Consider the following 25,936-nt stretch of genomic DNA (forward strand, 5'->3'; position numbering starts at 1 on the left):
GTTTCCCATGATGTATTCTGCATAGAAGTTAAATAAGCAGGGTGACAATATACAGCCTTCACGAACTCCTTTTCCTATTTGGAACCAGTCTGTTGTTCCATGTCCAGTTCTAACTGTTGCTTCCTGACCTGCATACACATTTCTCAAGAGGCAGATCAGGTGGTCTGGTATTCCCATCTCTTTCAGAATTTTCCACAGTTTATTGTGCTCCACACAGTCAAAGGCTTTGGCATAGTCAATAAAGCAGAAATAGATGTTTTTCTGGAACTCTCTTGCTTTTTCCATGATCCAACAGATGTTGGCAATTTGATCTCTGGTTCCTCTGCCTTTTCTAAAACCAGCTTGAACATCAGGAAGTTCACGGTTCACATATTGCTTAAGCCTGGCTTGGAGAATTTTGAGCATTAATTTACTAGCGTGTGAGATGAGTGCAATTGTGCAGTAGTTTGAGCATTCTTTGGCATTGTCTTTCTTTGGGATTGGAAGGAAAACTGACCTTTTCCAGTCCTGTGGCCACTGCTAAGTCTTCCAAATTTGCTGGCATATTGAGTGCAGCACTTTCACAGCATCATCTTTCAGGATTTGGAATAGCTCAACTGGAATTCCATCACCTCCACTAGCTTTGTTCGTAGTGATGCTTTATAAGGCCCACTTGACTTCACATTCCAGGATGTCTGGCTCTAGGTCAGTGATCATACCATCATGATTATCTGGGTCATGAAGATCTTCTTTGTACAGTTCTTCTGTGTATTCTTGCCATCTCTTCTTATCTTTTGCTTCTTTTAGGTCCATACCATTTCTGTCCTTTATCAAGCTCATCTTTGCATGAAATGTTCCTTTGGTATGTCTGATTTTCTTGAAGAGATCCCTAGTCTTTCCCATTCTGTTGTTTTCCTCTATTTCTTTGCATTGATTGCTGAGGAAGGCTTTCTTATCTCTTCTTGCTATTCTTTGGAACTCTGCATTCAGATGTTTATATCTTTCCTTTTCTCCTTTACTTTTCACTTCTCTTCTTTTCACAGCTATTTGTAAGGCCTCCCCAGACAGCCATTTTGCTTTTTTGCATTTCTTTTTTATGGGAATGGTCCTGATCCCTCCTGTACAATGTCACGAACCTCATTCCATAGTTCATCAGGCACTCTATCTATCAGATCAAGGCCCTTAAATCTATTTCTTGCTTCCACTGTATAATCATAAGGGATTTGATTTAGGTCATATCAGAATGGTCTAGTGGTTTTCCCTACTTTCTTCAATTTAAGTCTGAATTTGGCAATAAGGAGTTCATGGTGTGAGCCACAGTCAGCTCCTGGTCTTGTTTTTGCTGACTGTATAGAGCTTCTGCATCTTTGGCTGCGAAGAATATAATCAATCTGATTTCGGTGTTGACCATCTGGTGATGTCCATGTGTAGGGTCTTCTCTTGTGTTGTTGGAAGAGGGTGTTTGTTATGACCAGTGCATTTTCTTGGCAAAACGCTATTAGTCTTTGCCCTGCTTCATTCAGTATTCCAAGACCAAATTTGCCTGATGGCTAATAAAACACATGAAAAGATGTTCAACATTGCTTATTATTAGAGAAATGCAAATCAAGACTACAATGAGGCATCAACTCATTCGGGTCAGAACGGCCATCTTCAACAAATCTACAAACAATAAATGCTCGAGAGTGTTGAGAAAAGGAAACCCTCTTGCACTGTTGGTGGGAATGTAAATTAATATAGCACTCTGAAGAATAGTATGGAGGTTCTTTTGAAAACTAGGAATAAAACTAACATATGACCCAACAGTCCCACTATTGGCCATATACCCTGAGAAAACTTAAAAAGATACATGTACCCCAATGTTCATTACAGCATTATTACAATTTATCATAGCTAAGACATGGAAGAAACCTAGATATCCATCAACAGATAAATGGGTAAAGCAATTGTGGTGCATACATACAATGGAATATGACTCAGCCATAAAAATGAACACATTTGAGTTAGTTCTAATGAAATGGATAAACCTAGAACCTATTATACAGAGTTAAGCTAGTCAGAAAGAGAAAAACAAATATCATATATTAACCCATATATATGGAATCTAGAAAGATGATACTGATGAACCTATTTGCAAGGCAGCAAAGGAGACCCAGACATAGAGAACAGACTTGGGGACCCACTGGGGGAAGGAGAGGGAGGGACGAATTGAGAGAGTAGCATGGAAACATATATATTAACACATGTAAACTAGACAGCCAGTGGGAATCTGCTCTATGACACAAGGAGCTCAAACTGGTGCTCTGTGACAATTTAGAGGGGTGCAATGGGGGTTGGGTTGGGAGGGAAGCTTAAGAGGGAGGGGACGTATGTACACCTAAGCTGGTTCATGTGGATGTATAGCAAAAACCAAGAAGACATTGTAGAGCAATTATACTCCAATTAAAAATAAATTAAAAAAAACTCAAATGTAATTAAATCGAACATACTTAAATATATACAGATGTATAGAACAGTCTTTTGGACTCTGTGGGAGGGGGTACTTTGGGAGAATGGCATTAAAACATGTATAATATCATATAAGAAATGAATCGCCAGTCCAGGTTCAATGCAGGATACAGGAGGCTTGGGGCTGGTGCACTGGGATGACCCGGAGGGATGGTATGGGGAAGGAGTTGGGGGAGGGGGGGAGTTCAGGATGGGGAACACGTGTACACCCGTGGCGGATACATGTTGATGTATGGCAAAACCAATACAATATTGTAAAGTAAAAAAAAAGATAAAAAGAAAAAAATAAAAATAAAAAAGCAAAATGATGGCCCATATATCTGATTCATTACAAATGCTAATTTTTCTAACGTTGAAAAGTTAACCATTGATGAAACACTTCTTCACCTGCATTGTGGCTATGGGTATGGAAGACCTCGACATAAGATATGGGTTTTCCCGATGGATCAGATGGTAAAGAATCTGCCTGCAATGCGGGAGACCTGGGTTTGATCTCTAGATTGGGAAGATCCCCTGGAGGAGGGCATGGCAACCCACTCTAGTATTTTTGCCTGGAGAATCCCCACAGACAGAGGAGCCTGGTGGGCTACAGTCCATGGGGTCACAAAGAGTTGGACATGACTGAGCCACTAAGCACACAGACATAAAATACAATTACATAGAACTATACACATATGGGCTTCCCTGATGGCTCAGTGATAAAGAATCTGCCTGCAAAGCAGGAGATCCGTGTTTGATCCCTGGGTCAGGAAAACCCCTGGAGGAGGGCATGGCAACTCACTCCAGTATTCTTGACTAAAGAATCCCATGGCCAGAGGAGTCTGCTCAAACTCACGTGGGCAAGAATATCTGAATTTCCAGATGAAGAGGGGATAATTATTGTTTCTGTCCCTCTCTTCTCCATGGTAGAGATGAAAGAGACCCAACATGAGTTTTTCTAAGTTTTTAGGTCCAGATAATATTTTAGTCAAAATTAATTTTAATCAAAACCTGTGCATGCTGTCATTCAGTTGGGTCCAACTCTTTGAGACTGCGTGGACTGTAGCCCACCAGGCTCCTCTGAACATGGGATTCTCCAGGCAAGAATACTGGAGTGGGTAGCCATTTCCTTCTCCAGGTATTCCTCACCCAGGGATCAAACCAGGGTCTCTTGCATTGCAGGTGGATTCCTTACCATCTGAGCCACTAGGGAAGGAATGAGTTATTGCTCTTATTTCAGGGAATTTCTGCAAAGGGATAATAACTAAATTTGCTTTTGATATACACCCTTTTTGGTACTTTACCAGCAAAATAACTGCAGTCATGTAATTGAAGAGGAAGCTGTTATTACACTTATAATCATAAAAAGAAGTGAATAGCAGCTGATTCTGTGTTTTTAACAGTTTACTCTTCCTGCTGAGCAAATGACCATGGAGGTTAATGTCTTGACTATAAAATTGATTCCAAGGGACTACACTTCCTGTGTCCGATGATATTGCAAGGTGAAATGGTGTCATTGATTGTTCATTTTCTCCAGCTTATAAACCAAATTTGAAAAATGCTTTTGCTTCAAAAATTTTAGGGTGATTTTTCACGGTCTATTATTGTACAAGGTAACTCAGGAAAAACAAACAGTCAAACCACATTTAGCACATCCTCAGGAGCTGCAGACTTCATTCTGGGAGAGTGATGTGGAAATGTTCTCTTAATCGATTGTCAACACATGGGAAGGAATGCTTTGTACAGCAAGCCTGTCTTTACTGAAGTCACAAGATGGAATTCTACTCAGCAAGTTTTTCACTTTCAAATTCTAGACAAGTCTGTGATGTGAATTCTAAAATGACTTGTTTTTCCTTTCCTACCCAGTACCTTTTGGTGTGTGGGTTAGCACTTTGCCTGGGATAGTATCATCCTCTTTTCCATTTTAATCCTATTTTAGAGGGGTTCTTAAGTGCTAAAGAGCTGAGTAATAAAAGTTCGACACATCTATGTCACACATTTGGTTCTCAGCATTTGTTAGCTTATTGTTAGCTATTGTGGCTTAACAAACAGACAGTGCTGGTGGTGGTGATTTTAGTCACTAACTCATGTACATGGACTTGTACGTGTCCATGTACAAGTCACTAAGTTGTGTACTAGTCACCAAGTCGTGTACATGTACACCAGTCACTATGTGACTTTAGTCACTGAGTCATGTACATGTACACTAAGTCATGTACATGGACTGTAACCCAGCAGGCTCCTCCGTCTATGGGATCCAGGCAAGAATATTGGAGTGGGTTGCCGTTTCCTTCTCCAGGAGATCTTCCCAACTCATGGACTGAACTTGTGTCTCTTACACTGAGCCACCTTGGAACCCTAACAAACAGAAGATATGGGTAATGAAATATTTGAAGGCAGAGAGATTTTATCTAACCTTTTGCTTTTATAAAGTGTTTTATTAAAATAATTTGTACACATTGTTTAACATATCAATATGCTTTATTCTGCAAAGTGAAAATAATACTAGTTAATTCATTGAGCTATGATGAGGACCAACTATGAGAATTAGATAATTAGAATAGGAGGCTTTAGGTTTCAGTTTTAAGAAAGGTATTGTGTCTCAGTCATCTTTGTCTTCTAAACCCATTTCCTTGATATATGGTGTGATTATCATACGTTTGGCAATTAGTGTCAACATATGACTCTCTTTTAGCAAGAAGCAGTATACAGTAGGCTTTGGTCTGCATTACTGAGATTAAAAATATATTCAAAGAGCATCACTATTTCAAGCATAAGCAAAGCAACTACTGCTTTCTCAAATATGAAGAAAAATAAATGTGCATTCCAAAGTTTACTTGTAACTAGTTTAATATCTTTTTTGCCTAAATATTCACTGATTGCTATATTGTCTGAGAGCAAAACAGCCTAAAAATGTGCAAACCTTCCTTAAAAGCATTCTCACCTGATGAGATGCTACGTTGCATAATTCTACATAAATCACTATCAGTTCAGTTCAGTTCAGTCGCTCAGTTGTGTCCGACTCTTTACAACCCCATGAACCACAGCACGCCAAGCCTCTCTGTTCATCACCAACTCCTGGAGTTCACTCAGACTCACGTCCATCGAGTCAGTGATGCCATCCAGCCATCTCGTCCTCTGTCATCCCCTTCTCCTCCTGCCCCCAATCCCTCCCAGCATCAGAGTCTTTTCCAATGAGTCAACTCTTTGCATGAGGTGGCCAAAGTACTGGAGTGATGAAAGACACCAAAAAGTCAGAAAACATGGCTAGGGAAACAAAGTTCCACCTGGCACCCTTTAACCTACCAGATTCTATTCTGGGAGTAACAGTATCAGTTATGCCAGTATCATGATTCTTTTGGGAATGCCAAACATAAAACTGCTTACTAATGGTCTTAAAATTTGAAACAAATGTGTACCGTAAGTTATTATCTTTGTTTCTTAAACTTTGCAATCTTGCTGATATGAGTAGAGAATGAAGGTCCATTGTCTCCAAGCTGCTAAAACCATGAAGAACTGATGCTGTCCTAAGAATTCCTGTCTGTTATTAGGCACATGGATCCTGAACGGTGAGTGTCTTTAGTTAGTTATAATTAGATTATCAGCAGTGACTCCTTCTTCCCAAAATGCAAATGGAACTTGGAGAGCTATCTGATATTAGGTACAGAGTTGTCAGGGTCAAGCCCAATAAGACGAAAGAGTCAGGAATGTTCTGTGAGACAGCTGGGCCTGAGCTCCCATGAGACCCTCCAGATAATGAGATCACTTGATCTTTAGGGTGCTTCATTCTGGGTCCCCACTTTGGTTTCTCCACCTAGAGAATTTCTGAATTTTCATGTTTCAGCATGTGTCCTTAGACTGTGTAAGCATTTAGATTTTTTTTTTTTCACTTGGACATTAGTTTCTCTGCTGTGAGAATGAACTCATTTAAACTTTAAACTACATTTAAGAAGAAACCCTGTATATTTAAAACCTCTAATTCTAATACTTAATGGCTATTTGCAGAACGTCTCAAAAATTCAATTTCCTTAAATGTAAAAGAGAGATAATAATATTTATATCACGATAAGAAGAAAGTGATATGTGAAGTAACTAGAAGTGTTCCTTGAATACAGAAATCATTCTACAAAGGTTAACTATTATTAGGCTATAGATGCGTGTGACTTATATCCAAAAAATTTTGATGCCTATGGATTCCTTGACCTAACTATTCAGTTCAGTTCAGTCGCTCAGTCATTTCTGACTCCTTGCAACCACATGAACTGCAGCACACCAGGCTTCTCTGTCCATCACAAACTTCTGGAGCTTACTCAAACTCATGTCCATTGAGTCAGTGATACCATCCAACCATCTCATCCTCTGTCATCCCATTCTCCTCCCACCTTCAATCTTTCCTAGCATTAGAGTATTTTCTAAGGAGTCGTTTCTTTGCATAAGGTGGGCAAAGTATTGGAGCTTCAGATCCAATATTCAGAATATTCAGGACTGATTTCCTTTAGGATTGACTGGTTGGATCTCCTTGCAGTCCAAGGGACTCTCAAGAGTCTTCTCCAACATCACAGTTCAAAAACATCATTTCTTCTGTGCTCGGCCTTCTTTATGGTCCAACTCTCATATCCATACATGACAACTGGAAAAACCATAAGTTTGACTAGATGGAACTTTGTCGGCAAAGTAATGTCTCTGCTTTTTAATATGCTGTTTAGGTTTGTCATAACTTTTCCTGCAAGGAGCAAGTGTCTTTTAATTTCATGGCTGACATCACCATCTGCAGTGATTTTGGAGCCCAAGAAAATAAATCTGTCACTGTTTCCATTGTTTCTCCATCTATTTACCATGAAGTGATGGGACCAGATGCCATTGTCTTAGTTTTTCAAATGCTGAATTTTAAACCAGCTTTTTCACTCTCCTCTTTCACCTTCATCAAGAAGCTGTTTAGTTCCTCTTCACTTTCTGCCTTCAGGGTGGTATCATCAGCATATCTGAGGTTCTTGATATTTCTCCCAGCAGTCTTGATTCCAGCTTGTGCTTTGCCCAGTCCGGCATTTAGCATAATGTACTCTGCATATAAGTTAAATAAGCAGTGTGACAATAAACACCCTTTTCATACTCATTTCCCAATTTGGAACCAATCTGTTGTTCCATGTCCAGTTCTAACTGTTGCTTCTTGATCTACACACAGATTTCTCAGGAGACAGGTAAGGTGGTCTGGTATTCCCATCGTTTGAAGAATTTTCCAGTTTGTTGTGATCCACACAGTCGAAGGCTTTGGCATAGTCAATAAAGCAAACTATGACCTAACTAATGTAAGCCATAAACATCAAACTCTTTCATTTGACCTAAAGCCAAATATTTATACTCTCAATCTGTAAACATTTTAAATACACAGTAACGTACACAATAGTATACTCTGTTCCCTCTCAACCTCACAAACATGCAAATAAAGATGTTTTAATCCATTTTCTTTATAATTTTTTACCCTGGGAGTAACCTAATTGGCATTTTCTTATGTACACAAGTATATAGATATATTTATGTATTTATTTAATGTTTCTTTTATGCTGTGGTTTTTCTGGGCAGTCTTATCTCTGTGTGTTGAACTTTTGGTCTTCACGAGTGTCTGTCTACCCTTCAAGCCACCACATTACTATAGTTAGGTTAATCAAGAGTCTTTAGATGTAATGCCCACTGTCCCACACAATAGAAATGTGATTATCTGTAACATTGCTTTGGAACTTTTTATCTGTTCAGCAATTTTCAATGTGCTGGAAGAAAATAATTTGGTATTTGCTTTACTGCTTATAAACATAGCCTCTAAGGGACCATTAAAAATTTACACGCTATAAATTTGATAGTAGATTACTTTTTAAAAGTATTTGGGCTAACATCTCCATCTTCTTAGCTAATATAATTTAAGTCCACTTATATGAGGCATTCCATATTCATCCAGCTGGTAAAAAGAGAGCTGAGCAGAATTATTTTTCCATAAAACTCATTTGAGTCTTACAGAGTATCATGATCAGGCAATGATATCATTGTCTTTTATGCACCATTTATATCACACATATCAGTTGTTACTAAGCGTAAATACATGCTTTGTAATATGGCAAACCACATCAGGGATGGCTGAGAAAAGAATTGCAGTAAAATATAATGCTGAATGCAGGGAGGAAAGAAAAGAGCCATATCTCAACATCCTTCAAATGACCCTCTGAGTCACAAATTAAACCAGGGATGATGACCAACTGTTCTGAGCATACAATGATGCCTTAAATCAAAGGCCATATAAACTATAAACTGTCTTCGACTGTAAAATTCAAGTAAGCCTATTTACCATGCTGCTAATCTATCTGATTGTAATTAGACAACACATTAAGGAGATTGTCTTCTTTTAATTTTTAAAATTTATTTATAGATAATTTTTGACTGGGCTGGGTTTTGTCACTATGCCAGGGCTTTCTCTAGTTGAGGCCAACAGTGGATTACTCTCTGGTTGCCTAGTTGCAGGGGCAGGCTTCTCATTGCCATAGGTTCTCTAGTTGCTCAGATCTGCTCTAGGGCATACAAGCTTCAGTAGTCATGGTGCTCAGGCTTAGTTGCTCCATGGCATGTGGAATCTTCCCAGACCAGGGATCAAACCCGTGTCCCTTGAATTTGTTGGTGGATTCTTTACCACTGGACCATCAATGTATTCCTAAGGAGATGTTCTTATACAACTTGTAGTGTACAAAGACATTGAGATTGGCTGTCAAGAACATCTCACCCACAGGTGCAGTGCACATAAGCCTTCTAGGCCAGCAGGGATATTTAGATCTTCTCTGATGCTGTTGGGCTTCCCTTGGGGCTCAGCTGGTAAAGAATTCGCCTGCAATGCAGGACACCTGGGTTTGATCCCTCGGTTGGGATGATCCCTCGGGGAAGGGAAAGGCTACCTATTCCAGTTTTCTGGCCTGGAGAATGTCAAGGGGTCACAAAGAGTCAGACACAACAGAGCAACTTTCCCTTTCACTGATACTGTTAACAAATGAAGTAGATATAGTGATAACATGTTATAGCAGCTAGACTGGAAACTACTTCTCCGGCTTTCTTAAAGACTTCCTGGTCTACCCACTCTTGTCCTGTGGTGCCTCTTATCTCAGCCACTTCTCCCCCACTGACCTCTGTTCTCCCAGTCTCTTCCAAGATGCGTTTCTGTCTAATGACTCTCTGGGGGCTCAGTCAGTAAAGAATCCACCTGCAATGTAGGAGGCCTGGGTTTGATCCCTGGGTTGGGAAGATCTCCTGGAGAAGGAAGATACCCCAGTATTCTGGCCTGGAGAATTCCATGGACAGAGGAGCCTGGCAATCTAAAGTTCATGGGGTCACAAAGACTCGGTCATGACTGAGCAACTTTCACTTCACTTTACTTCTAATGACTCTCAAAAGACATGCTAGAAGCCTATCAGCAACCGGAAATCATCTTTTTTCCAAATAATATGAATTAAATGGCTTCCAATTTTTAAATTCGTCCTCTAATTCCCAAAATCTGAATTATCTTTCCAGGTTCTACCATGAAAACTACTTTCTTATTAAAGTATCCTGCCAACTTAATACAGACCAGCCTAGAGGCCTGAATTCTGTAGAGCAGTTTAATGCCTCTTCGTGCCTACATGAAATACTATTTTCTATTTTTTTCATTTACTATAACCCCCACTTTAGGAATTGACTGACTACTAACTACTTTTTTTTTCTCTCAGATATAGATGTTCTGTCATCATTACAGAATCAGAGTAGTCAAAATTGGGAAACTATCTTTGAGTTTTATATCCTGTATATTAAAAAAAAATGAAGCTCCAATAGTTTGGCCACATGATGTGAAGAGCTGACTCATTGGAAAAGATCCTGATGCTGGGAAATGTTGAGAGTAGGAGGAGAAGGGGGCGACAGAGGATGAGGCGGTTGGATAGGATCACTGATTCAATGGACATGAGTTCGAGCAAACTCCAGGAGATGGCAAAGGACAGGGAGGCCTGCTGTGCTGCCATCCGCAGATTCGCAAAGTGTTGGACATACCGGAGAGATTGAACAACAATTCATAAGAGAAATCAGGAGGTTATTTCATATATTCTTGCTATCCTGCAATGTGATAGAAATGTTGCTCTTGAATAAACTAATCTTTTAAGGAATTCCGAATACAATCATATTTCCTTGAATTTTTAAAGAGTTCTTGGCTTCCTGGGGTTGCATATTTTAATAGGATGAATAGTATATGGATAACTTTGGTTATTGATTTTGTAAAAAGCAACCCATAAAATCAGAGCTAGCATAATCCTTCTGCAGAGGTAGTAAAATATTCTAGTCTAAGAAAACTTCTAATCAGAGAATTATTATTTCCTGTGTAAAACATAAAATTCAAAATAGTTCACATTATGTAAATAAAAGGGCATATGATTTTATTCAGCTTTGTGTAGTTGCTGAGGGGTCTGAAGGAAGAACAAAAGTTATTGGATTTAATTGCCTGTGGTGTTGGAGAAGACTCTTGAGAGTCCCTTGGAGATCCAAGGAGATCCAACCAGCCCATTCTAAAGGAGATCAGCCCTGGGATTTCTTTGGAAGGAATGATGCTAAAGCTGAAACTCCAGTACACTGGCCACCTCATGCGAAGAGTTGACTCATTGGAAAAGACTCTGATTCTGGGAGGGATTGGGGGCAGGAGGAGAAGGGGACGACAGAGGATGAGATGGCTGGATAGCATCACTGACTTGATGGATCTGAGTCTGAGTGAACTCCGGGAGTTGGTGATGGACAGGGAAGCCTGGCGTGCTGCAATTCATGGGGTGGCAAAGAGTCAGACACAACTGAGCAACCGAACTGAACTGAACACATTCTAAAGTCACTTATCTTCTCTTGATACACTTCTCATTTTCTAGAGTTTTAAATTAAAAAAAAAAAACTTTTATTTTCTATCGGAGTATAGCTGATAACAATGTTGTGATCTCAGGTGGACAGCAAAGGAACTCAGCCATACATATACATGTATCCATCCTTCCCCAAACTCCCCTCCCATCCAGGTTGCCACACAACATTGAGCAGAGTTCCCTAGGATCTTATTGGTTATGCACTTTAAATATAGCAGTGTGAGCATGTTGATCCCAAACTCCTTAACTGTCCCTTCCCCTCATCCTTTCCTGCAACCACAAGTTCATTCTCTAAGACTGTGAGTCTGTTTCAGTTTTGTAAATAAGTTCATTTATCATTTCTTTTTAGATTCCGTAGAGAAGTGATGTCATACAATATTTCTCATTCTCTGACTTACATCACTCAGTATGATAATCTCTAGTTCTATTCATGTTGCAAATGACACTATTTTATTATTTTTTATGGCTGGGTAATATTCCAGATTGGGGGCAGGAGGAAAAGGGGACAACAGAGGATGAGATGGCTGGATGGCATCACCGACTTGATGGACCTGAGTTTGAGTGAACTCCAGGAGTTGGTGATGGACAGGAAGGCCTGGAGTGCTGCAATTCATGGGGTTGCAAAGAGTCGGACACGACTGAGCGACTGAACTGAACTGAACTGAACTGAATATTCCAGTGTATATATGTACCACTTCTTCATCCATTTCTCTGTCATCAGTGGACATCTAGGTTGCTCCCATAAGGCACGGATCCTTTGGATAGGGCCCTTTCTTAGTTCCCTCCTCATCCTCACCATCGGAGAAGGCAATGGCACCCCACTCCAGCACTCTTGCCTGGAAAATCCCATGGACGGAGGAGTCTGGTGAGCTGCTGTCCATGGGGTCGCTAAGAGTCAGACACGACTGAATGACTGCACTTTCACTTTTCACATTCATGCTTTGGAGAAGGAAACGGCAACCCACTCCTGTATTCTTGCCTGGAGAATCCCAGGGACGGGGGAGCCTGGTGGGCTGCCGTCTATGGGGTCGCACAGAGTTGGACACAACTGAAGCGACTTAGCAGCAGCATCCTCACCATCCATGACACGCCTTGTCCTCTAATATGTGCTTGCTGAATCGACTTGAAATGAATCTCTTTAGGTTCAAATGCCATGCTAGTATATTAAGAAAGTTGTACAAGATGGTTTAGTTTAACAAATGGGTTTTTTAGCATCTATTGCTTAAAAAATAGCTAATCTATATTTAGCAAGTTTTTTAACATCTGAAATAACACTGGGCACTATTTAAATGGTGGTCATTTCCAAATTAAATTACAACCCCCCAAAATAAATAATATAGATACAGATATAGATATATAATATGTGATAATGAGATGCTTAAGATCTAGGGGGACCATCTAACTTGACCGCCCTCTAATGCTGGATACTTTTGATTGCTTTTGTTTATTTATAATGCATTAATAATGACTTTGTTAAACTCCCAGTTTTCTTTAAACTTTACTGGCTATTCCTTCTCAGTCTTTTGTGGGCTCCCTTTAAACTCTGCCAATTCCTTAAATGTAAGTTTTTCTCAGGGTTCCATCTGAGATTCCCTTCTCATTTTACACATATTTCTGAGTTTTAAAAATCATTTTTATGGAAGACAGCCACTCACTGTAGTTAAGAATACAGGCTATTGAATCACACTGTCAGGGTCTGAATCTGGGGACCCACTCTAACTCCTATGTGACCCTGCAATCCATCACACTGCTGCCAGAGTCATTTCCTTAGGAGGCAAATTTAATCTAGTTATGTCCATATTTATAACCTATCTGTGGCTTCTCATTGTTACAGGTCTCCATTCTCTTGTCTAAGCCAAGGGGGATGGAAGATTTTTGAAATTCAGTTTTTCAGATTTTAGAATGATAATAGAATGCATAAACTGTATGTAATATTGTGAAAGCACCCTATAATCAAACATATTGATCTATTCCTGAGGCACAATATATCTACACTAAGAAGAGAAAGAAAAAGAAGATGCACAGATACCATTCATTTGATCATATCATTCCATCCAGAGAATAGATAATGCCTTTTGTCACCACCAAATTAGTTTTAAGGGAAGTTTTTGATTTTCAGAGTATTTTGGACCTTTGAAGAATGTCCAGGAGCCGCTTGTCATCTAGTTCCTCTCTGTCTCCAGCCTCACCTTTCATCTCTTCTCTTCTGATACTCACTGTGGATGCTGAGCTTGAAATAAGACCCTCTCACCTAACTTCTTTGCTTTCAACCTTAAGCTGCATGGAAGCAATCTGGTATCTTTTGAAGATTCAAATTAGGGCATGGAGATACCAAGTATGAGATAATTGGGGGTCAAATCATAGGATGACTCGGATCAAAGACTTCAGAAATTGAATTTGAGTTTGAAAAGGCCAACATAGACTTTAGAAAAAGCATTCTGATAAATGTATAGGACATGGACCTCACTAGTCTCTCGGATAGTAAAGAATCTGCCTGCAACAACAGATAGGACATAGGCAAGACCAGAGACTCTGGGGACCACCTGCAATAACAGATAAAATGGCTGAATTATGGCAAAATAGAAAAACAAAGATTTTATCATTTTTCAGATTTAAAAATAGCAAGGTATGCTTATCTAGACATAGGAAATGAGGAAAAGTAAAGTCATACATGTCTCCCAGACCCTGCTTAGAGGGTACACAATAACTACAGTAGTGTGCAAAGGAATTAGAAGCTGGTCTAGTTTAGAAGGCTTAAGAGAGCAGTTGAGCTTCTTTGGGTTTCCTGTTTTGTGAATCACCCAAGGGGATATGAGGATCAAGCAAAAGTTTGGATTTAGAGAGACAGACAAAAGATGGGTGATGATAAAACCATCAAGTCCCTGATATATCCATTGTGTTCATGCTTAGTTGTGTCCGACTCTTTTCGACCCCATGGAATGCAGTTCTTCAGGCTATTCTGTCCATGGGGTTTTCCAGGCAAGAATTCTGGAGTGGGTAACCATTCCCTTCTCCAAGGGATCTTCCCAACCCAGGGATTGAAGCTGCATCTGTTGTATCTCCTGCATTGGCAGACAGATTGTTTACCACTGAACCACCTGGGAAGTCCTAATTTATCCACTAAGTAAATATTTATGGGGAAACAACTATGTAACTTTGATTGTTCTTGAGCTGAGTATTCACTGTTGAACAAGAAAGAATGTAGTTATTGTCTCTCCCAAGAGATAACAGTCAGAGATGTGCCACTAACAGTGGGTCGTACTCACAGATGTAGAGAATGAATTTATGGATCCCAGTGGGGAAGGATGGGGGAAAGGATAGTTAGGGAGTTGGGGATGGATGCATACACTCTATTATATTTAAAATGGATAACCAACAAGGAACTACTGTATAGCATATGGAACTCTGCTCAAAATTATGTGGCAGCTTGGATGGGAGGGGAATTTCGGGGAGAATGGATACTTTTATAAGCTGATAAAGAATCCACCTGCAATGCAGGAAACCCCAGTTCGATTCCTGGGTCAGGAAGATCTGCTGGAGAAGGGAAAGCCTACGCAGTCCAGTATTTTGGGGCTTCCCTTGTGACTCAGCTGGTAAAGTAACAGCCTGCAATGCGGGAGACCTGGATTCGATCCCTGGATTGGGAAGATCCCCTGGAGAAGGGATCCCACTCCAGTATTCTGGCCTGGAGAATTCCATGGACTGTATAGTCCATGGGGTGACAAAAAGTCGGACATGACTGAGCGACTTTCACTTTCAATTTTTGTATGCCTGGCTGAGTCCCTTGCTGTTCACCCGAAACTATCACAACGTTGTTAATTGGCTATACTCCAATAGAAAATAGAAGTAAAGAATAAAAGAGTGGGTTATAGACCAGGTGAATCAATGGTGTTACCAAGCCTATAATTTAGTTAAGCTGATACTTTTAATTATGCCAGAGTTCTTCATGAAGGAACTAATGCACTAATTTACTTGATACACATTATATGTCTCACGGCAGCTGGTAACAGACTCTCACAGGATGGTTCATTAAGGTTACACTGCTCTAGCTTAGAGGACAATGTACAAAATAAATATATTATAAAAATAATAAAATTAATTATAGGGATGATAGTGATCATAACAGGGGAACCTAATTTATCCTGGGATAAAGTGGTTAAGTAGTGAGGAAAGGCTTAATTATCTTAATTATCCAGATGAAGAAAGAATATTCAAGGTAGAGGAAAGAGCAAGTCCCAGTAGGGAAAAAGCTTGAGCTGTGTTAATTGCGGGGCAGAGACAGTGTGTTTGGAAGAGAGGAGGAGTAAGGTGTGAAGATGAGGTTAGAGACACAGGCAGAGACAGGTTAAAGCAACCTTGCAAGTCAAGTAGAGGATGTGTGTTTTATTGGACATGTGTTAGAAAGCAATGGGAAAGCTTTCATTGGGACAGTGATAGGGCCCGTTTTTTTGTTTCAGAAGATTGATCAGACAGGGATAGAAAGAAAAGATTGGAGGAGACATTTTCTTTTTGAAAATAAAATAAGCCACGTTGAGCTGATCTCAGGTGACCTTGGCTTGTAGCAGCTTGAAGCACAGCTTTGGTTTCTGGCCAGAGACAGAAGTCAAGACCAAGGCGGGGGGAATGCTAAATCCTAGCCGCTAAACCACCAGGGACCAGGGATCAGTGACCAGTGACAAGGCCCTGGCCTGCCAGCTGTGTTGAAATAAATTTCCACATAGAGATGGGAAATAGTGAAACAACTGTTTATTAAGAAAGAGAGTACGTGTAGATAGACACATGGGCTGACTCAGAAGATCGCACCCTCACGGTAGTTTGAAACACCAATGTGGGGCATTTCTTCTGGGCTCCCTTTGACCAGTCATCTTGCTTTGCCTGGTTCTGAATCCATATTTGCTTTATCTTAAGGTATCCTGTATGTGCACATGCATCTCTGAGCCATGGCGGATTCTAGCAAAGAGGCCAATAGTTAGTTTCCATCACTTACTATGAGGTGAGGCCCACCACTCTTTAGATCTCCAAGGAGCCCTTCTGTGCATTTGTAGTTGAAAAAGTCTCCTTCTCCCTGAGAATGAGGACTATGTGGTCTTTCATCTCTTCTTTGGGCAGGAATTTCTATTATGGAATTTCTTTCCACAGGTGAGAAACTGGTCAGTCTGGAGTCCATTTATCTCCTGCCTCAGAATCTTTCAGTAGTTCCACCAAGAGACGAGATTTCCTTGCTCTAGAATAATGGTTCTGCACCAGAACTGCTTAGCCCTCAAGCAATTTTTGGAGACATTGTTAACTGTTATAGTGTGTGTGTGTGTGTGTGCACACGCGCGCGTGCGCACGCACAACAGACATCTAGTGGATAGAACCAAGGACACTGCCAAATACCTCCTAAATGAACAGGATACACCCCACAACAAAATGAGATCCAGTTCAAGATGTCAGTGATGACAAGGTTGAGAAGCTCTAGATTAGAAAGAAGACAGTAAGATGACTGGGGAAATTTATGATAAACTTGGAAGACAGAATGGGTCGTATTTAGAGAAGACACATATATTAAGAGGATTCCAAGGTTTCTGAGTTTACCTACTATGTGGTTCAAAATGCTGCTTACTCAGATGAGAAAAAGTATTTTTTATTCTTCCCTAGGGAAGAGAAAGTTCAAGTTTATACACATACAATTTTGACAGTCTTATTAAATCTCCAAGTGGAAATGACTAGTGACTGGATATCTGGGTCTAGAATTTGAATTAAAAAGATATTTGTACTGGAAATATACATTTGATGTAGACTATGGATAGTATTTTAAGGCATAATGGCAAAGTGTCTTCCCCACAGAGAGAACCAGTGATGAGATCCGTGCCAAGCCTCAAGAAACATTATATACAGGAAACCAAACTAAGGGTAAATCGAACTAGGGGAAAGTTAGATAGAAAATCAGGAGTGTGCTGCAGCAGAAGTACATAGACGAACATATTTCAAGATCAGGGACAGTTACCTAGGTTGAAAGTAATTAAATATTTACATCAGTTCAGTTCAGTTCAGTTGCTCAGTCGTGTCCAACTCTGCAACCCCATGAATTGCAGCACATCAGGCCTCCCTGTCCATCACCAACTCCCGGAGTTCACTCAAACTCACATCCATTGAGTCGGTGATGCCATCCAGCCATCTCATCCTCTGTCATCCCCTTCTCCTCCTGGCCCCAATCCCTCCCAACATCAGAATCTTTTCCAATGAGTCAACTCTTGGCATGAGGCAGCCAAAGTACTGGAGTTTCAGCTTTAGCATCATTCTTTCCAAAGAACACCCAGGACTGATCTCCTTTAGAATGGGCTGGTTGGATCTCCTTGCAGTCCAAGGGACTCTCAAGAGTCTTCTCCAAAACCACAGTTCAAAGGCATCAATTCTTTGGCGTTCAGCTTTCTTCACAGTCCAACTCTCACATCCATACATGACCACTGGAAAAACCATAGCCTTGACTAGACGGACCTTTGTTGGCAAAGTAATGTCTCTGCTTTTTAATATGCTATCTAGGTTGGTCATAACTTTCCTTCCAAGGAGTAAGCGTCCTTTAATTACATTTGCACAAGATCATCCTAAAACTGTCCACATTTAGTAGCATAAAGGCCACTGCTGACCACGCTAGTGAAATTTCAGGAGAGTGTTAAACCAGAGAAAAACAGTATGTTTATTGAAAAGGCCATAAGAATTTAGATAGTTGACAAACTGATCACACAAATCTTTATAGAGAATTTGGTCCTCAAAAACAGAAAAGCTGTAGATCAGTCTTATGGACTCTGTGGGAGAGGGAGAGGGTGGGGAGATTTGGGAGAATAGCATTAAAACATGTATATTATCATGTATGAAACGAGTCGCCAGTCCAGGTTCGATACATGGTACTGGATGCTTGGGCCTGGTACACTGGGAGGACCCAGAGGGAGGGTAGGGGAGGGAGGAGGGAGGAGGGTTCAGAATGGGGAACGTGGGTATACCTGTGGCGGATTCATTTCGATATTTGGCAAAACTAATACAATATTGTAAAGTTTAAAAATAAAATAAAAAAAAAACATAAAAGTTATATAATCATGAAAGAAATGACACTAAGATTTTTTAATTGAAGAGGTTGATTATATGTGAAGTCTGAGAAAACAGAACGATTAGAATGGGTTAGACAGAGAAGCTTTTGGAGAGAGAAAGAAATAGTTACTGATCAAGGCCACAAAGTCAACTTTGCTTGGGTTGGAGGTGAGGGACAGAAATCTAGGGTCACCTCAAGTACTAAACTGGTTATTATTAACTTGGGGATTATATTTAATTATGAAAGAAATGTTTATATTCACTCAATGTTATGTTAAAGTTAACTTCTAAAATATAAGCAATCACTGTCATACAAGGATTTATGCATAGTCATTTAGTCACTAAGTTGTGTCTGACTTTTTCCGACCTTAAGGATTGTAGCCCACCAGGCTTCTCTGTCCTTGGAGTTTCCCAGGCAAGATTACTGGAGTGGGTTGCCATTTCCTTCTCCAGGGAATCTTCCCAATCCAGAGTTCAAATGTGCATTTCCTGCATTGCAGGGGGATCCTCTACCACTGAGCTATTCTGTGAAAATAAAAAGTTAAGGACTTGATATATTCCTTCATTTTGTAAATTATTTAGAGCACCCACAGTGTGCCAGATGCTGGTTCAAAGAAAATTAAACCCTTTGCAGATCCTGAGGAACTTCAGGGTATTCCACTCTTACAAAACATGTGCCTGTCCAGCAAGTTCAAGTGACTGAAATCTTAGTCTGCATGATCCATCTCAAAAGACATCTCTTTTAACTCCTCCGTGTTGTGTGTGTGTGTGTGCATGTGTGTGTGTTTATGTATGTTTGGTCACCCAAATTGATAATTGGTAAGATACTAAGAGCCTTATTGTAGAAGAATTTTAAACAGTTGAGACGAACACCTCTCAAATATGAGGAATTTGATTTCAGGTTTGAGGAATGAGAAGATTTGAGGAAGTGAGCAAGACATTTGGCAGAATTTGTAAACCAAACAAAAGGCGAACAATTCCACTGGTGCTGTATAAGCAAATACTAGAGGAGGCTAGAGAAAACAATCATTGGGAAACAAATATAAAAGATCAAATTACATAAATGGCTTTTTTGTTTTCCAATTTCTAGAAGATGCTTTAAGACAGGAGGTGGATATACCATAAATGGAAAAAAAAAAAGATTTCTCTAATTCCAAGACTTTCTTTCTACCATTGATTTTTATAGTGATAGGATAATTTTAACTACTTAAAACGGAGGTAAGTTTTTGCTTCTTTGTATTTCTAGAAGGCTGAGACAAAGAGAAGCTCAGCAGGGAGTGAAATGAATCACTGTCTAAGGTGTCTCATTTCTCACTCCCAACTGAGTTGGCAAAGGTTAGAACACTATTAAAATTCAAGCTTTTGCAAACGTATTTCATTGGTAGTCAACTCACTCACAGTATACCAGTTTTTAGCAATTATTCTCAGTGATAGTCTACATGTTTGCCAAAGAATCTCTGCCTCACATGGAAAAAGAATTCAATAATTCCATACAGGATCAAGCATGAATTGTTTAATGATGATAAGGTAAATGAGAAGACAAATAAAAGAATAGTTTGAAATAACCATCTCCATGGTAACTTTGAATGCTGAAAAAAATAACTAAAATAATTAAGAAACTTTTTTTTTTTTGGTGGCTGTATTTGGTTTCTCATAAAATAGATAAGCTCCAAAATCACTGCAGATGGTGACTGCAGCCATGAAATTAAAAGACGCTTACTCCTTGGGAGGAAAGTTATGACCAACCTAGATAGCATATTCAAAAGCAGAAACATTACTTTGCCAACAAAGGTCCGTCTAGTCAAGGCTATAGTTTTTCCTGTGGTCATGTATGGATGTGAGAGTTGGACTGTGAAGAAGGCTGAGCGCCAAAGAATTGATGCTTTTGAACTGTGGTGTTGGAGAAGACTCTTGAGAGTTCCTTGGACTGCAAGGACATCCAACCAGTCCGTTCTGAAGGAGATCAGCCCTGGGATTTCTTTGGAAGGAATGATGCTAAAGCTGAAACTCCAGTACTTTGGCTACCTCATGCGAAGAGTTGACTCATTGGAAAAGACTCTGATGCTGGGAGGGATTGGGGCCAGGAGGAGAAGGGGATGACAGAGGATGAGATAGCTGGATGGCATCACTGACTTGATGGACGTAAGTCTGAGTGAACTCCAGGAGTTGGTGATGGACAGGGAGGCCTGGCGTGCTGCAATTCATGGGGTCGCAAAGAGTTGGACACGACTGAGGGAGCAACTGAACTGAACTGAGGCAAGAATATACAGGCAGGCACATCAGATAAAATGCAAGTATTATCACAGTGAAATGACCTCTTCATGTGGGTATTCCAGGAGACACACAGATTTGATCAGTGAGTCAGGAAGATTCCCTGGAGGAGGAAATGGCAAACTACTCCAGTATCCTTGACTGGAAAATCCCATGGACAGAGGAGCCTGGTGGACTACAGTCCATGAGGTTGCAAAGAAATGGACATGACTAAACAACTGAGCATGGGCATTCATTGTTTATGGATGCCTGGAGCTGAAAGGCTACGCTTCTGGAGTTGTCAGCACAACATTGCTGTTCCTGGTGGCTTTGGAGGCAGTCACATCTGGGTTATTAAACTGGTGACCATCTCCTGAGGTTGTTGCCCGGATTAAACGATCCCACAATCTGCCGTGTTTTACACATAGTAAAGGCTCCATAAAGCATGTATAAATAGCCGAGAGAGAAGGGCTGACGACTGTTAGGAGTAATCATTTACACTCTCAGGCACAAAATCCCCACAGTCAAGCTCAGGGGCAGCAAGGACACTGTCTGTATGCATCACAAACAACGTCTTTGAAGGCAAACAGCAACTTATTTCTGAAGAAAGAAAGAAAAGAGAGGGAAGCAGAGTGGCTTCTATAAACAAGAATACCTGAACTGAAATTAAGAAAACATACATGTGTTCAGTGATAATTATAGCCTAGGTTAATTAGCCATTTTCATGACAAGACTTGTACAAGGAGGAGGAGGATGAGGGTCTGCATCACACCCAACAGAGTGAAGATATATCAGTTCAGTTCCGTTCAGTCACTCAGTCGTATCCAATTCTGTGACCCCATGGATTGTAGCATGCCAAGCTTCCGTGTCCATCACCAACTCCTGGAGCTTGCTCAAACTCATGTCCATTGAGTTGGTGATGCCGTTCAACCATCTCATCCTCTGTCGTCCCCTTCTCCTCCCAAGAAGATATTTATTTATATATAAACATGCCTGGGAGAAGCCAAGGATATCAGAGCATCTTTTCACAGTAATTCAGCTGAAATCACATCACTTGTGAAATTGTCCTACAACTGCTGTTCTGGAAATTTCTCCTCCTGCTCCCTTGGGGACCATCTGTGCTACCAGGCTCCTCCTGTGGCTCCTCCTTCCTTAGCAACCTGGTCTACAGCACTGACTTCTGCTTTCCCAGCTCCTGCCAGCTGGACTCCTCTCTCAACAGTCAGGAGACGCGCTATGAACCCATCTGGTGTCAGATGCCTTTCTACCACCCAAGGACCTCCACGCTCTGCAGTCCTTGCCAGTCAATTCACACTGGATCCCTGAGCCACGGGTTCAGCAGAGGCTACTGCTTGGGCTACGGATCTAGAACCTGCTACTCACTGGGCTTTGGATCCTGTGGCTTCAGACCCTTGCTTTACGGAGTCTGTGGCTTCCCTTCCCTGAGCCACAGATCCCAATTTTACAACCCAATGTACGTGGCTTCTGGGAGCTGCCAAACTTCTTGTGATCAATCAACCTTCTATATCTGGCTTCTACTACTGTTCAGCTTCTTAAGGGTTCTAGACTGTGACTTCACAGTTATATCCTTCAAAGTGAATCTTGGCTGTTATTAATATCTGGCCAGAGTCTATATTCTACTACCTAGATGAGGGATTATTTTGTTAAATCCTATTAATATTAAAATGATTCATCTCAGAGAGTACACATTCTGTTTTCTCCTATTTCCTCCCTCACTTCTCTAGTTAAAAATAGAACAGGAGGTCTCTTTTCCTTTCAAGTAAACTTATTTAAGCTGATATCAGTTCATAAATCTTACCATTCAATTTTTTTAAGAGGCTGTCTGTTGGGAATTACAAACCTCCTGTTGTTTGACTAAAAAGAAGTATTTAATTTATGGAGCAGACACCCTGGTTGGCAGAATTACCTGCCAATACAGAGTTGGTTCCTTGGAATTTGGAGCAAGTGGACTCAGAGCGTGGGCAGGAGATTATCCTAAGCTCTCTTGTGACCACCTTATCAGGACACCTTAACTTTGGTTAAACTAGTCATAGGTCTGAGCCAAGCAGAAAAGTTCAGGAGAAAGCAGTGATGCTTCAGCAAGTACTAGCTTGGCTGTTTTAAAGAACTGTCAAAATACTTTTATAGGACCCTTTTACAGATTTGCATTCTAGGTCAATTCAGTCGTGTCAAACTCTTTCTGACCCCATGAACAGTAGTCTGCCAGGTTTCTTTGTCCATGGAATTCTCCAGGCAAGAATGCTGGAGTGGGTAGCTATGCCCTCTTACAGGGGATCTTCCAGAAGCAGGGATTGAACCTGAGTCTCTCATGTCCCCTGTATTGGCAGGAGGGTTCTTTACTACTTTTATAGACTTCAGTTCAGTTCAGTCACTCAGTTGTGTCCGACTCTTTGCAACCCCATGAACCACAGCACACCAAGCCTCCCTGTCCATCATCAACTCCTGGAGTTTACCCAAACCCATGTCCATTGAGTCAGAGATGCCATCCAACCATCTCATCCTCTGTCGTCCCCTTCTCCTCCTGCCCTCAATCTTTCCCAGCATCAGGGTCTTTTCCAATGAGTCAGCTCTTCGCATCAGGTGGCCTTATGCAAGCTCTAATGAAATTCTGACGTCATGATATTAACTGACAGCAGTAACCCAGGTAATGAAACAAATATCTTAAGTATGGATGAAATTAACCACAGATTCATCTTATTGCAATAAAAAGATTAGAATTTCTGAGTCATGTTGATGCTCAGACTTCATTCTCTCTTCTATTTGGTCAGTATAAGGCCAGCTGTTTCACAGAATTCTCCTGACAACTTCTGGAAACAGGGCAGCATCATGAGTAGGAAATACTAGCTGAGAGGGAGGACTTGATATCTTGGGCTTATATTTGGATATGATAACAGAAACTTTACTAAGTTTTCTTGTTTCATGAAATGCATACATCTACATTTGAAATACCTAATTGGGAATAAAATATTGATATCTAGATGGATGTGGGTAACATATTGTTCATTGGCCTCATAGCTGTTTTTCTCTCCTCTCTTCTTCCCACAAGAACTGAATTTTGCTTGTGTATCCTGTTTTATCCACCTATTCTTTTATATTAACATAGCTATGGCCCAGGTTTCAGGACTGAATCTGGCAATCCCAGTTCCTACTGAAACGAAATGGTTCAGAATGGAGCATGTGGTCTGACTTAAGCCAATGAGAAATAGGGAGTAATCTTAAGAGATGTTTTTGGTTAAAATCTTCTTATGGAGTTTTTTGAAGACAGCATGTCTCCATTTTATCACATCATATGTGGAAAGCTGCATCCATCTTGCATATGGCCTGAGAACTAAACCATTGTGTGAAAGAGGGTAAAACCAACAGGAATGCTGAGGAACAGAGCCTGGACCATCTTACTTTCGGACTTTGGTCGTGAGCTAATACATGTTATTATATAAGCCATGCTAAATTACAATTTCAGCTGCTTGTAACTAAAGTTTTCCTAAGTGAGACAGTCCTTTAAAACCTAAAATGATCTCCTTCTCAATGAAAAAATAAAAAAAAGTGAAGGGGAAAGTATTAGTCCCTGAGTCGTGCCTGACTCTTCATGACCCCATGGACTGTAGCCCACCAGGTTACATACTGTCCAAGGTATTTTCCAGGCAAGAATATTGGAGTGGTAGCCATTCCCTTCTCCAAGGGATCTTCCCAACCCAGGGATCGAACCCAGGTCTCCTGCATTGCAGGTGGATTCTTTACTGGCTATAAAGACTCCTTAATATAATATTAAAGACCATTTGCAACCCATTCTGCACTCTCCCATTTTCTCTTCTCATCACACTCCATAAACATACACTCCACCAACATATACTGCATCGATGCCAACTACTCACATTTCCGGGAACACATGGTACAGATCTGAGTGCCTACATGGTCTAATACTTCTAAAATCAATGCTACATCTCTCTTAACCTTCAAAACCCATGAAAACGCTATCTCTTCTCTCATTTCTTTTAAATAGACTACAAAATCAATAGAGTTGCTAGCATTATATATGCTTATATTTTGCTAATTACAAAGTCACTAGTTTTAATATTTCATTTAAACAATTATTTTGTTTAGTACTTACACTTATATTTTCAATATATACAATAGGATTTGGTCTAACAAAATTTTGTAAGTAGTAAAGACTCAGTAAAAGTTAATTTAATGAATGAACTGATGAGATGAGGGTGACAGTCTGAAGAATATATTATGTCAGTGACAACAAGCATGTATTCATTTTTGCTGCTGCTGCTGCTAAGTCACTTCAGTCATGTCCGACTCTGTGTGACCCCATAGACGGCAGCCCACCAGGCTCCCCCGTCCCTGGGACTCTCCAGGCAAGAACACTGGAGTAGGTTGCCATTTCCTTCTCCAATGCATGAAAGTGAAAAGTGAAAGTGAAGTCTCACAGTCATGTCTGACCCTCAGCGACTGCTAGTTAAACTCTATTTAGGTAAGTTACTCGTTATCAAAGTCTTCAATACTTTGTTCATCATTATCATCAGAAATGATTTAGCACCATCTCAATGGCATATTACCATGAATTCATTACCCAAAGGATAACTGGAAGAACTCAAAAGCAAATTCACATTTTTGGATTGCACAAAGGCAGAAAAATAACTTCACCGTATGCTAACCTCAGAGGAAGGCCAGAGGAAGAACATCTGAGGATAGGAACAAAAGCAATTGCATAATTACTATAATAAACTGTAACACTTTCACATCCAAGACATAATGAACAAAGAGGTGGAAAATATGAAAGTTAACATTTATACACTTAAGACACTCTGGTTCATTCTTTTTTTTTTTTAATTACTCCTCATTAAAGTTTTCATAGACACTGTGTAATCATCTAACTTTTCTCTTTAAATTTTTTCTCTTTCCAGCTCTTTGAATCAAAATCTGATGTAATTGAATTGTGAATGGCTAAGAATTATTCTAGGAAGCAAAACTATTTAGAAATAGTTTCAGAGAAGAAATCCTGTTATGTGTGAATCCTTTTATGATCATATTCTAAGAGAATCTATTTATCATTAGAAACAGAGAGTGTTGGTGAAAGATTATTTCCATATTGCACATAGGATCAATATTATGTTTGCTGCTGCTGCTGCTAAGTCACTTCAGTCGTGTCCAACTCTGTGTGACCCCATAGACAGCCTGCCACCAGGCTCCCCCATCCCTGGGATTCTCCAGGCAAGAACATTGTAGTG

The 25,936-nt window shown here is 40.3% G+C and overlaps 1 pseudogene; it reads left to right on the forward strand.

The window, feature by feature from the left end:
- The window catches only part of LOC109562135 (keratin-associated protein 13-1-like), a 30,524-nt pseudogene extending 8,227 nt beyond the window's left edge, over positions 1–22,297 (forward strand).
- Positions 22,298–25,936: the final 3,639 nt, after the last annotated feature.

This window comes from Bos indicus, chromosome 1, assembly GCF_029378745.1.
Source record: "Bos indicus isolate NIAB-ARS_2022 breed Sahiwal x Tharparkar chromosome 1, NIAB-ARS_B.indTharparkar_mat_pri_1.0, whole genome shotgun sequence".
NCBI lineage: Eukaryota > Metazoa > Chordata > Mammalia > Artiodactyla > Bovidae > Bos > Bos indicus.